The sequence below is a fragment of the Nerophis lumbriciformis genome, linkage group LG07 (assembly GCF_033978685.3).
Source record: "Nerophis lumbriciformis linkage group LG07, RoL_Nlum_v2.1, whole genome shotgun sequence".
Classification (NCBI taxonomy): Eukaryota; Metazoa; Chordata; class Actinopteri; order Syngnathiformes; family Syngnathidae; genus Nerophis; species Nerophis lumbriciformis.
In genome coordinates, this window is record NC_084554.2 from 53,866,668 (window position 1) to 53,881,074 (window position 14,407).

The 14,407-nt window shown below is 41.0% G+C and overlaps 1 protein-coding gene across 1 annotated transcript in view; it reads right to left on the reverse strand.

Moving 5' to 3' along the window:
* Positions 1 to 14,407, reverse strand: part of LOC133609344 (partitioning defective 3 homolog) — a 963,929-nt gene that overhangs the window by 285,360 nt on the left and 664,162 nt on the right. The gene's annotated exons all lie outside the window — the stretch shown is intronic.

The window sequence follows — 14,407 nt, forward strand, 5'->3', positions numbered from 1 at the left end:
CAGCCTTGGCGGAGTCCAACCCTCACTGGAAACGTGTCCGACTTACTGCCGACAATGCGGACCAAGCTCTGACACTGATCATACAGGGAGCGAACTGCCACAATAAGACAGTCCGTTGCCCCATACTCTCTGAGCACTCCCCACAGGACTTCCCGGGGTACACGGTCGAATGCCTTCTCCAAGTCCACAAAGCACATGTAGACTGGTTGGGCAAACTCCCATGCACCCTCAAGGACCCTGCCGAGAGTATAGAGCTGGTCCACAGTTCCACGACCAGGACGGAAACCACACTGTTCCTCCTGAATCCGAGGTTCGACTATCCGATTCCCCTCCTTGGATAATTTTTTTACACGGGTAAGTGCGCCGTCTATTTCTTGAATCTCCGGCTCTTAGCTTTGTATGGACTCATTGATCCTGAATCCGAGGTTCGACTATCCGGCGTAGCCTCCTCTCCAGTACACCTGAATAGACCTTACCGGGAAGGCTGAGGAGTGTGATCCCACGATAGTTGGAACACACCCTCCGGTTCCCCTTCTTAAAGAGAGGAACCACCACCCCGGTCTGCCAATCCAGAGGTACCGCCCCCGATGTCCACGCGATGTTGCAGAGTCTTGTCAACCAAGACAGCCCCACAGATGGAGATGAAGATGGCAAACCCACCTCGGAACAAAAGTGAAAGCAAAAACAGGCAGAGAAAATCCTGGACCAAGCAAAACCCGAGTCCCACCAACAGAACATTTGTCCAAAGAAGCGGAGTGCCCTAATTTTACGGGAGTTTTAAACGTAGATTTTGTGACAACCCCACTGAACTTTTTAGGACTCATTTCATTTTCTATTTTTTTGTGAGAGAATCGCACACAGGCTGGTTCTTGTGCCGTCATCTTCACGTTTTACAATGCGCCACTTGTCTTTTTCTGTATGGTAAACAGCCTGTGCAAGTACAACAAGAATGAGGCAGACTTCAAAGTAATTGCCTTTAATGTTCGTCATAAATCAGAGCTGTGCGCACGCAGATGTTCCGTTTTTTTTTTTTTTTTGTAGGCTATGAGGAACGTTTCAAACCCATGACACCCCCTGATTAAAGCCTCTCATTACAACACAAATAAACACTCCAAATGTATTCATACAGCCGTTCGTTAAAGTGTGTGAGCGCAGAGGTTCTGAAGGACAATTTATACAGAAACACGGAGAGTAGCTCGGAGGAACGTTTGCGTGACGGAGTCGCCGTTCAAATTGCGAACACTAATAAACCATTCATTCAGTCCGCGGATACACGGTGCAAACGCATACCGTCGTCAAGATCATCGCTCGACTGCAACAGGAAGCTACACTATATTGCCAAAAGTATTTGTCCACCCATCCAAATGACGAGAATCAGGTGTCCTAATCACTTGGCCCGGCCACAGGTGTATAAAATCAAGCACTTAGGCATGGAGACTGTTTCTACAAACATCTCATTGTCATTGGATGCCACAGGTGCAACAAATCCAGTCGTGAAATTTCCTTGCTCCTAAATATTCCAAAGTCAACTGTCGGCTTTATTGTAAGAAAATGGAAGAGTTTGGGAACAACAGCAACTCAGCCACCAAGTGGTAGGCCACATAAATTGACAGAGATGGGTCAGCGGATTGCTGAAGCGCATAGTGCAAAGACTTTCTGCACAGTCAGTTGCTACAGAGCTCCAAACGTCATGTGGCCTTCCAATCAGCCCACGTACTAGAGATGCGCGGATAGGCAATTATTTCATCCGCAACCGCATCAGAAAGTCGTCAACCATCCGCAATCCACCCGATCTAATATTTGATCAGAACCGCATCCACCCGCCATCCGCCCACACCCGCCCGTTGTTATATATCTAATATAGACGATGCAAGGCATTAGTGAGGTTATAAAGCTTTTGCCTGTTAAAGAAAGGAGACTGATCCAATGCAGCACAGATATTCGCGTGCCACGCTGTCATGACCCAGCGCAATCATATGGGAGCCGCGCTGAGCGCACCTCAAAGCGCGTCTCGCTGCCGGCGACGGCCGGGTATATGGGCCCGACGCTCCAGCACCATCCATTTTCAGGGCTAGTTGATTCGGCAGGTGGGTTGTTATACACACTCCTTAGCGGGTTCCAACTTCCATGGCCACCGTCCTAGCTGCTGTCTATATCAACCAGGGTGAGCCCCACCCCTTTCGTGAGCACACTGCGCGCGGAGTGACCCCTGTTACGCGCCCCCGGCAACAGGGGTGGCGGGCAGGTAAGCTGCGCGGGCGGAGCGCGCGGAGTGACCCCTGTTACGAGCCCCCGGCCACGGGGGTGGCGGGCAGGTAAGCTGCTTACCTGCTGCGCGTGACGCCGGCCGCGGCGAAGGCGGACGAGGCGGGGTGTCGGTGCGGTGGGCGCGGTGGTGACCCTGGACGTGCGTCGGGCCCTTCTCGCGGATCGCCTCAGCTACGGCTCCCGGTGGGGCCCTCTCGGGGGAAGGGGCCTCGGTCCCGGACCCCGGCGAGGCGTCCCTTCTCCGCTCCGTAAAAGTGTCCATCTCTTCTTCTTTTTTTTCTTCTGTTGTGGCATATGCAGCAGGTGCCTGCTCGTTTTTCGTATGTGGGTAACAACATTTAACTATGTATATATATTTCCGAATTGGTTTAACTTCCACCCGCCTGAATCTATTTAAAATCTAATTTTTTTTTATTTGAACCACCCGACCCGACCCGACCCGCGGATAAAATCTATTTTTTTTTAATTTCATCCGCCCGATCCGCGGATATTCCGCGGACTCCGCGGTTGTGCCCGCAAACCGCGCATCTCTACCACGTACAGTACGCAGAGAGCTTCATGGAATGGGTTTCCATGGCCGAGCAGCTGCATCCATACATTACCAAGTCCAAAGCAAAGTGTGGGATGCAGTGGTGGAAAGTACGTCGCCACTGGACTCTAGAGCAGTGGAGACGCCTTCTCTGGAGTGATGACTCACGCTTTTCCATCACTCCTCACTCTTTTGCCTTCACCTTCATTGTCCTATTCCTTTTTGGTGACTTTATATACCCTCATACTTGCCAACCCTCCCGGATTTTCCGGGAGACTCCCGAAATTCAGCGCCTCTCCCGAAAACCTCCCGGGACAAATTTTCTCCCGAAAAACTCCCGAAATTCAGGCGGAGATGGAGGCCACGCCCCCTCCAGCTCCATGTGGACCTGAGTGACGTGTTGACAACACACAACAACAGCGTCTACCGTAAAGCAGTTCGTCTGCCGTAAACAGCAATGGTGTGACACTTTTAAACAGGACAATACTGCCATCTACTGTACATGCATATGTGACCCACCCATAATGTGTCACATTTTTGTGTTGATTTATTTATTTTATTTTGTGGTTTGAATTCGTTTTTGGAGCTGTCATTACACATTTATCAGTATTCACATTGGTCAGTAGGGGGCAGTAGGCCGTTTCTTCCCAATTGAATGCTATCACCTGCAGACCGGAAGTGTCTTGTCATTCTGATGAGCGCGACCAGTCTGAACAATTGAAACGTCCTGTGTGCTTTTTCCTCCTGTATAACAGGTTAGTTTTGGTGAATCAACTCACTGAATAATATCCATGTGATCTTTATAAGTTTAAGTACACATTCTGATGGTGGAGCCTAACTCTAAAGTGTTTGTGAGTTGTAGTTTGTAAATGAACACTGAAATTCAAGTATTTATTTATATGTATATATATATATATATATATATATATATATATATATATATAGCTAGAATTCACTGAAAGTCAAGTATTTCTTATATATATATATGTATATATATATATATATATATATCTTAACCACGCCCCCCACCCCGCCCCCAACCCCCACCTCCCGAAATCGGAGGTCTCAATGTTGGCAAGTATGTATACTCTGGACCTAGACGTTGATTCCGCGACATACATGGCGGACAATAACTGATACAGTCCGCTTTGCCAGTCCAAAAGCATTCGCCGTTTTCCGTAGTCTTCCCTCGACGGCCAATTAATACAAAGCACACGCTACCTTTTTTATCACATCAATGAGAGCCTGCATTTATGTTGTCTGTCCTTCGACAAATGGACAAAGTTTATCGGTAAGTAGAATCACAGCTGACCCGGAAACATTGGAAAGTTCTCTTGCCGTCTGAGAAGTGTTGTATCCCGAATAGCTGCAATCGCCCGTTTCCTTCACTTAAGGTATTCATGTGTGATTTCCACAAGTGTCTGTACATGTAGAAGAAGGAGAAACACGGACATATTTCATATTCCATATTTCCAGTGGTTAGCTCCGGTTGTTATGAAGCTGGCTGGCGTCACTTTTTCTCCGAACTCAGTTTGTAAAGGATCAATGAGTCCATACAAAGCTAAGAGCCGGAGATTCAAGAAATAGACGGCGCACTTACCCGTGTAAAAAAAATATCCAAGGAGGGGAATCGGATAGTCGAACCTCGGATTCAGGAGGAACAGTGTGGTTTTCGTCCTGGTCGTGGAACTGTGGACCAGCTCTATACTCTGGGCAGGGTCCTTGAGGGTGCATGGGAGTTTGCCCAACCAGTCTACATGTGTTTTGTGGACTTGGAGAAGGCATTCGACCGTGTCCCTCGGGAAGTCCTGTGGGGAGTGCTCAGAGAGTATGGGGTATCGGACTGTCTGATTTTGGCGGTCCGCTCCCTGTATGATCAGTGTCGGAGCTTGGTCCGCATTGCCGGTAGTAAGTCGGACACGTTTCCAGTGAGGGTTGGACTCCGCCAAGGCTGCCCTTTGTCACCCATTCTGTTCATAACTTTTATGGACAGAATTTCTAGGCGCAGTCAAGGCGTTGAGGGGATCTGGTTTGGTGGCTGCAGGATTAGGTCTCTGCTTTTTGCAGATGATGTGGTCCTGATGGTTTCATCTGGCCAGGATCTTCAGCTCTCACTGGATCGGTTCGCAGCTGAGTGTGAAGCGACTGGGATGAGAATCAACACCTCCAAGTCCGAGTCCGTGGTTCTCGCCCGGAAAAGGGTGGAGTGCCATCTCCGGGTTGGGGAGGAGATCTTGCCCCAAGTGGAGGAGTTCAAGTACCTCGGAGTCTTGTTCACGAGTGAGGGAAGAGTGGATGGTGAGATCGACAGGCGGATCGGTGCGGCGTCTTCAGTAATGCGGACGCTGTATCGATCCGTTGTGGTGAAGAAGGAGCTGAGTCGGAAGGCAAAGCTCTCAATTTACCGGTCGATCTACGTTCCCATCCTCACCTATGGTCATGAGCTTTGGGTTATGACCGAAAGGACAAGATCACGGGTACAAGCGGCCGAAATGAGTTTCCTCCGCCGGGTGGCGGGGCTCTCCCTTAGAGATAGGGTGAGAAGCTCTGCCATCCGGGGGGAGCTCAAAGTAAAGCCGCTGCTCCTCCACATGGAGAGGAGCCAGATGAGGTGGTTCGGGCATTTGGTCAGGATGCCACCTGAACGCCTCCCTAGGGAGGTGTTTAGGGCACGTCCGACCGGTAGGAGGCCGCGGGGAAGACCCAGGACACGTTGGGAAGACTATGTCTCCCGGCTGGCCTGGGAACGCCTCGGGGTCCCACAGGAAGAGCTGGACGAAGTGGCTGGGGAGAGGGAAGTCTGGGCTTCCCTGCTTAGGCTGCTGCCCCCGCGACCCGACCTCGGATAAGCGGAATAAGATGGATGGATGGATGGATGGATGGGAATCATAAACGATGGTTTAGTATGGCTGAAACAGGGCTAAATAAATATTTGTTTAAGGGGTTATCTGGCTTAGCAGACATAACCTAATGCTAAACCAACCTAACTGCATGCTAACAAAAGGTGCAATAAAAGGGATGAGGATAGTAGGGGCGGGGGAGGGGCCGGTGCCATGGCTCCACAGTTGAGGAGCTGCAGTCGACTGCTCAGCCCGTGACCCAGATACCGCGCGGCACACTGCATTCCTAATGGTCCATCTTGATCACTGACACTCTCGTTATCCTCAGCTTGCCTGCCGCCGCCTCTCTCCGGCACAGAAAGTCAGGATTCAGCAAACGTACCAACCCAAGTACAGTATGTTCAGCTCTTTTGAACGAGGGTTGGCGACCCGAGGAGGGAACTTGACGACACGCGCATTGTGCTGTCATGACTGTCGGGGAAGCAAGAACCAGGCCACTAAAAAATGCTGGGTGAGGTTTTCACCTCAGATCATTTAAACTAGAGCCGAATGCATCCGTGATCTCACGGGAGATCGGTTCCAAAAGCATTAAAGGGCCTGTCTGATGTTGGCAACATTGGCACCTGCTCATAGTACCCTCCATAAATAATAATAATAATAATGGTGAAAATGATTCAGAACTGGGACGGCGTGGCGCGGTTGGGAAAAGTGGCCATACCAGCAACCTGAGGGTTCCTGGTTCAAGATATTTAGTCACTGGTCAATCCCAAATTCTTTCAGATGACATATATGCAGAGTAAGATGGACCATCAAGACAGAATAGGAATATTATCAAGTTTTACTGAAGCTTTAGGAGACCAGCCCACACCAATGCAGTCATACCGGCATCTCGGTAATAGACAACATAGCAACAGTGGTAATAGACAACATAGCAACAATGGTAATAAACAACATAGCAATAATGGTAATAGACAACATAGCAATAATGGTAATAGACAACATAGCAACAATGTAATAGACAACATAGCAACAATGGTAATAGACAACATAGCAACAATGGTAATAAACAACATAGCAATAATGGCAATAGACAACATAGCAACAATGTAATAGACAACATAGCAATAATGGTAATAGACAACATAGCAACAATGGTAATAGACAACATAGCAATAATGGTAATAGACAACATAGCAATAATGGTAATAGACAACATAGCAATAATGGTAATAGACAACATAGCAACAATGGTAATAGACAACATAGCAACAATGGTAATAAACAACATAGCAATAATGGCAATAGACAACATAGCAACAATGGTAATAGACAACATAGCAATAATGGTAATAGACAACATAGCAACAATGTAATAAACAAGATAGCAACAATGGTAATAGACAACATAGCAACAATGGTAATAGACAACATAGCAATAATGGTAATAGACAACATAGCAATAATGGTAATAGACAACATAGCAATAATGGTAATAGACAACATAGCAATAATGGTAATAGACAACATAGCAATAATGGTAATAGACAACATAGCAATAATGGTAATAGACAACATAGCAATAATGGTAATAGACAACATAGCAACAATGGTAATAGACAACATAACAATAATGGTAATAGACAACATAGCAATAATGGTAATAGACAACATAGCAACAATGGTAATAGACAACATAGCAATAATGGTAATAGACAACATAACAATAATGGTAATAGACAACATAGCAATAATGGTAATAAACAACATAGCAACAATGGTAATAGACAACATAGCAACAATGGTAATAGACAACATAGCAATAATGGTAATAGACAACATAGCAACAATGGTAATAGACAACATAGCAACAATGGTAATAAACAACATAGCAATAATGGTAATAGACAACATAGCAACAATGGTAATAGACAACATATCAACAATGGTAATAGACAACAAAGCAACAATGGTAATAGACAACATAGCAACAATGGTAATAGACAACATAGCAACAATGGTAATAGACAACATAGCAATAATGGTAATAAACAACATAGCAATAATGGTAATAGACAACATAGCAACAATTGTAATAGACAACATAGCAACAATGGTAATAGACAACATAGCAACAATGGTAATAGACAACATAGCAACAATGGTAATAGACAACATAGCAATAATGGTAATAGACAACATAGCAACAATGGTAATAGACAACATAACAATAATGGTAATAGACAACATAGCAACAATGGTAATAGACAACATAGCAATAATGGTAATAGACAACATAACAATAATGGTAATATACAACATAGCAACAATAGTAATAGACAACATAGCAACAATGGTAATAGACAACATAGCAATAATGGTAATAGACAACCTAGCAGTAATGGTAATAGACAACATAGCAATAATGGTAATAGACAACATAGCAACAATGGTAATAGACAACATAGCATCAATGGTAAGGAAACATTGAGCACATGTTAACACTTTGAGCAGCAGCAGGTCAAATTAAAGACCCTCATCTCTATATTTGAAGCAGACCCCATGTTTGTATAATAGATTAAATCCTTTAATAGTTTGGCATTGCTTGTGTTGCAAGTCCAGTTTGTTCTATAATTTTACTCCGCATACAGACACACAACAATGAGTGGTTTGAGCTCTTTGCAATGAGAAATTCCAGAATATTCCAATGATCTCATCAAGAAATAACTCGGTTTCGTACATCAGGTTGGCTTTTTTTTTTCTTCCTGTGTTGTCTTTCCCTCCCTGCAATTTACTCGTATCTAAATGGGCTTGTCAAACGCAAAATACCACTTTTCTACCGTGCTCTGGTAAAAAAACAACAACAATAACAGTCAAGGGCATTTTTTGTGTCTTGTGGACTGACTTTAGAATACACAAACATGCTGAGGGAGGGAAGACGGGGGAAGCACTGATCCGTGGTATACATTCCCCCGCCATCCAGAGGGAGACGGGAGAGGTCTTTCTGTCAATGCTATGATGAATCCCCGGGGCAGATGGGTGGGGGTGTGGTAGTCGGGGAGGGGTATGGATGTGTGTGTATATGGGGGGGAAAAAACCCAACAAGGGTGGGAGTGACAGTAATTGTGAGTAAAGTGAGGATAAAAGACAGAATGAATCTTGGGTAAGTGACTAGACATCCCAAACAGGATTTGACTAAGGACTATTTTGCATTGAAAAAATGTGGAGGCACACCACCAGCAGACATCATTAAAAAAAACGAAACTCAGTTGACAGTAAAAAGTCGCAATTGTTGGATATGACTTTAAAGCATAACCAAGCATGCATTACTATAGCTCTTGTCTCAAAGTAGGTGTACTGTCACCACCTGTCACATCACACCCTGACTTATTTGGACTTTTTTTTGCTGTTTTCCTGCCTGTAGGGATTTACTTCTTGTCTTGCACTCCTATTTTAATGGCTTTTTCTCTCTTTTCGGTATTTTCCTGTAGCAGTTTCATGTCTTCCTTTGAGCGATATTTCCCCGCATCTACTTTGTTTTAGCAGTCAAGAATATTTCAGTTGTTTTTATCCTTCTTTGTGGGGGCATTGTTGATTGTCATGTCATGTTCGGGTGTACAGTACATTGTGGACGCCGTCTTTGCTCCACAGTAAGTCTTTGCTGTCGTCCAGCATTCTGTTTTTGTTTACTTTGCAGCCAGTACATATATATATGTATATATATATATATATATATATATATATATATATATATACTTGCAGTGTGTATATTGTACATATTACATATGGTTATGAAGGTGTCTGTTACTACATTATATATATATATATATATATATATATATATATATATATATATATATATATATATATATATATATATATATATATATATATATATATATATATTTGCAGTGTGTATATTGTACATATTACATATTGTTATGAAGGTGTCTGTTACTACATTATATATATACTTGCAGTGTGTATATTGTACATATTACATATTGTTATGAAGGTGTCTGTTACTACAGTATATATATATATATATATATATATATATATATATATATATATATATATATATATGTATGTGTGGGGAAAAAAATCACAAGACTATTTCATCTCTACAGGCCTGTTTCATGAGGGGGGGTTCCCTCAATCATCAGGAGATTTTAATGGGAGCATTCACATACCGTGGATTATATAGGGCACAGAGTGGGTGGGTACAGGCTGGTATATATATATATATATATATATATATATATATATATATATATATATATATATATATATATATATATATATATATATATATATATATATATATATATATATATATATACTTGCAGTGTGTATGTTGTACATATTACATATTGTTATGAAGGTGTCTGTTACGACATTATTTATATACTTGCAGGTGTATATTGTACATATTACATATTGTTATGAAGGTGTCTGTTACTACGTTATATATATACTTGCAGTGTGTATATTGTACATATTACATATTGTTATGAAGGTGTCTGTTACTACATTATATATATACTTGCAGTGTGTATATTGTACATATTACATATTGTTATGAAGGTGTCTGTTACTACAGTATATATATATATATATATATATATATATATATATATATATATATATATATATATATATATATGTATGTGTGGGGAAAAAAATCACAAGACTATTTCATCTCTACAGGCCTGTTTCATGAGGGGGGGTTCCCTCAATCATCAGGAGATTTTAATGGGAGCATTCACATACCGTGGATTATATAGGGCACAGAGTGGGTGGGTACAGGCTGGTATATATATATATATATATATATATATATATATATATATATATATATATATATATATATATATATATATATATATATATATATATATATATATATATATATATATATATATATATATATATATATATATACTTGCAGTGTGTATGTTGTACATATTACATATTGTTATGAAGGTGTCTGTTACGACATTATTTATATACTTGCAGGTGTATATTGTACATATTACATATTGTTATGAAGGTGTCTGTTACTACGTTATATATATACTTGCAGTGTGTATATTGTACATATTACATATTGTTATGAAGGTGTCTGTTACTAAATTATATATATATATATATATATATATATATATATATATATATATATATATATATATATATATATATATATATATATATATATATATGTATATATATGTGTGCAGTGTGTATATTGTACATATTATATATTGTTATGAAGGTGTCTCTTACTACATTATACATATACTTTCAGTGTGTATATTGTACATATTACATATTGTTATGAAGGTGTCTGTTACTACATTATATATATATATATATATATATACTTGCAGTGTGTATATTGTACATATTACATATTGTTATGAAGGTGTCTGTTACCACGTTTTATATATATACTTGCAGTGTGTATTTTGTACATATTACATATTGTTATGAAGGTGTCTCTTACTACATTATATATATATATACTTGCAGTGTGTATATTGTACATATTACATATTGTTATGAAGGTGATTGTTACTACATTCTATATATATATATATATATATATATATATATATATATATATATATATATATATATATATATATATATATATATATATATACTTGCAGTGTGTATACAAAACGTTGTTGGAGGGTTTTGAAGTTGTTTTTAGAGACTTTGAAGGCATCTTTCAAGTGTTTTTTTATCAGCTTAAAAATCCTAATAAAAACAAAAAGACGTGTGTTCTTGTCTCTCTTAAAGATTGTAAACAAAAGGCAAAATTCCCCTTTAAGACTCGACTGGTGCATCGCTAGAATTAACTCTTTATACAACTAAATGAAACAGCACATATTTTGAGTTAGAGAAAAATGGTATTTGGTGAAAATAAATCCCCAAAGCATGAGTTTCCATGCGGAACATGTCGACACACAGACAGAACTCTCTGACCACAATGCTGCCTTTAATTGGGCGCCTCTGATTTCCATCAGAGGCATAATCCAACATCGATTGATATTACTATTGTAATTCAAAAGCAATTTTCACAGCTTATTCTCCCCCTCGCCTGCACTGTTATCACCCATCCTCTCGCTTACATGTTCAGGTGTGCGCTCACATCAGCGGGTGGGGACTCGGCGGATGGGAAAGGTCATCTCAGCCAAAGACCCCCATTTCATTACATGCTAAGCCCTGCCGGACGGCTGAGCCGACTCGCGATGAGTTCTACGGGATCGAGTGCTTGGAAGCAAACACATCATTGTGTGCATTTGTCAACTCTGTTTTATGTATGCTAAAACAAAAGTAGTTTAAAGGAAATACGTTGGTAAAACGGCCCCTCCTGGATAGTAACTGTACAATAATACTGGCGAGCCAGAGTGGAAAAATGAGGAGAGTCCCTTAAAGATAGGGGTTTCTAAGTTTTGTCATGTCTGTGTTGATCATGTTTTTGTTTGGACGTGTGATGTTTGTTTTTTGGACACTTTTTAGTTCCTGGTTTCACTCTCTTGTTTTGTAGCAACCATTAGTTTTCACCTGTCACGTCACGCACCTGTTTCACGTTTTGAGTCACGCACCTGTTTTCACTAATCATGTCACTATTATTTAAGCTTCGAGTTGCCAGTCTGTCTTCCTGGAAACATCACACTTTATGATCACTCTTCTTCATGCCATGTTCACAGCTCCATGCCAAGTACGTTTTTGTTTTTTGTTCATAGTCTTTTGCCTTTGTGCAAGTCTTTTGTTTTCATTAGCCAAGTTTTTTTTAACCTCCGCCCTTGTGTGCGCCTTTTGTTTGTTCTTTTGTGATAGTGTTTAATAAATCATGTACTCGCATTCCCGTCTCGCCCGAGCCAACTTTCCGTTGCCTTCCGGAAAAACAAAACCCAAGGACCAAGTCTTGACAAGTTTGTACAATTAGGGGGTTTGTAAATCGAGGAAGCAAACACATCATTGTGTGCATTCGTCAACTCTGTTTTATGTATGCTAAAACAAAAGTAGTTTTAAGGAAATACGTTGGTAAAACGGCCCCTCCAGGATAGAAACTGTACAATAATACTGGCGAGCCAGAGTGGAAAAATGAGGCAAGTCCCTTAAAGATAGGGGTTTTCTGATTCGATATTTATATCGGCCCGATATTAGCAAAATAGCAGGTATCAAAACTAGATTATGTTGTAATAAAAGCTAAACAAATGTGAAAAGTAATGGAAAGTAGCACTTAGCACAGTAGATATCAACAGCACCGCTGTGCTGACTGAATGAGCAACATAAGGTGCAACATGGCTGAGGTATGAGGCACACAATCGGTATAAGAAACATTTGTCCACTAAGATAAAGTTTGTGCATAAAAGCTGTTTTTCGGCATTTGGTTCACAAATCGAAAAGTTTGTACACTGAGGAGTTTGTAAATCGAGGAGCGAATGCTCGGAAGAAAATACATCATTGTGTGCATTTATCAACTCTGTTTTATGTTTGCTAAAACAAAAGTAGTTCAAAGGAAATACGTTGGTAAAACGGCCCCTCCTGGATAGTAACTGTACAATAATACTGGCGAGCCAGAGTGGAAAAATGAGGCGAATCCCTTAAAGATCCGATATTTATATCAGATATCGGCCCGATATCAGCAAAATAGCATGTATCAAAACTAGATTATTTTGTAACAAAGGCTAAAAAAAATGTGGAAAGTAATGGAAAGTAGCACTTAGCACAGTAGATATCAACAGCACCGCTGTGCTGACTGAATGAGCACCATAAGGTGCAACATGGCTGAGGTATGAGGCACACAATCGGTAGATGATACGTTTGTCCACGAAAATAAAGTTTTGCATTATTTTGGTTCATAAATCGAAAAGTTTGTACAATGAGGGAGTTTTTAAATCGAGGAGCGAGGGCTTGGAAGCAAACACATCATTGTGTGCATTTATCAACTCTGTTTTATGTATGCTAAAACAAAAGTAGTTAAAAGGAAAGACGTTGGTAAAACGGCCCCTCCTGGATTGTAACTGTACAATTATACTGGCGAGCCAGAGTGGAAAAATGAGGCGAGTCCCTTAAAGATAGGGGTTTTCTGATCCGATATTTATATCGGCCCGATATCAGCAAAATAGCAGGTATCAAAACTAGATTATGTTGTAATAAAGGCTAAACAAATGTGAAAAGTAATGGAAAGTAGCACTTAGCACAGTAGATATCAACAGCACCGCTGTGCTGACTGAATGAGCACCATAAGGTGCAACATGGCTGAGGTATGAGGCACACAATCGGTAGATGAAACATTTGTCCACTAAGATAAAGTTTGTGCATTAAAGCTGCTTTTCGGCATTTGGTTCGTAATTTGGAAAGTTTGTGCTTGGAAGCAAACACATCATTGTGTGCATTTATCAACTCTGTTTTATGTTTGCTAAAACAAAAGTAGTTCAAAGGAAATACGTTGGTAAAACCGCCCCTCCTGGGTAGAAACTGTACAATAATACTGGCGAGCCAGAGTGGAAAAATGAGGCGAGTCCCTTAAAGATCCGAAATTGATATCAGATATCGGCCCGATATCAGCAGAATAGCATGTATCAAAACTAGATTATTTTGTAACAAAGGCTAAAAAAAATGTGGAAAGTAATTGAAAGTAGCACTTAGCACAGTAGATATCAACAGCACCGCTGTGCTGACTGAATGAGCACCATAAGGTGCAACATGGCTGAGGTGTGAGGCACACAATCGGTAGATGAAACATTTGTCCACT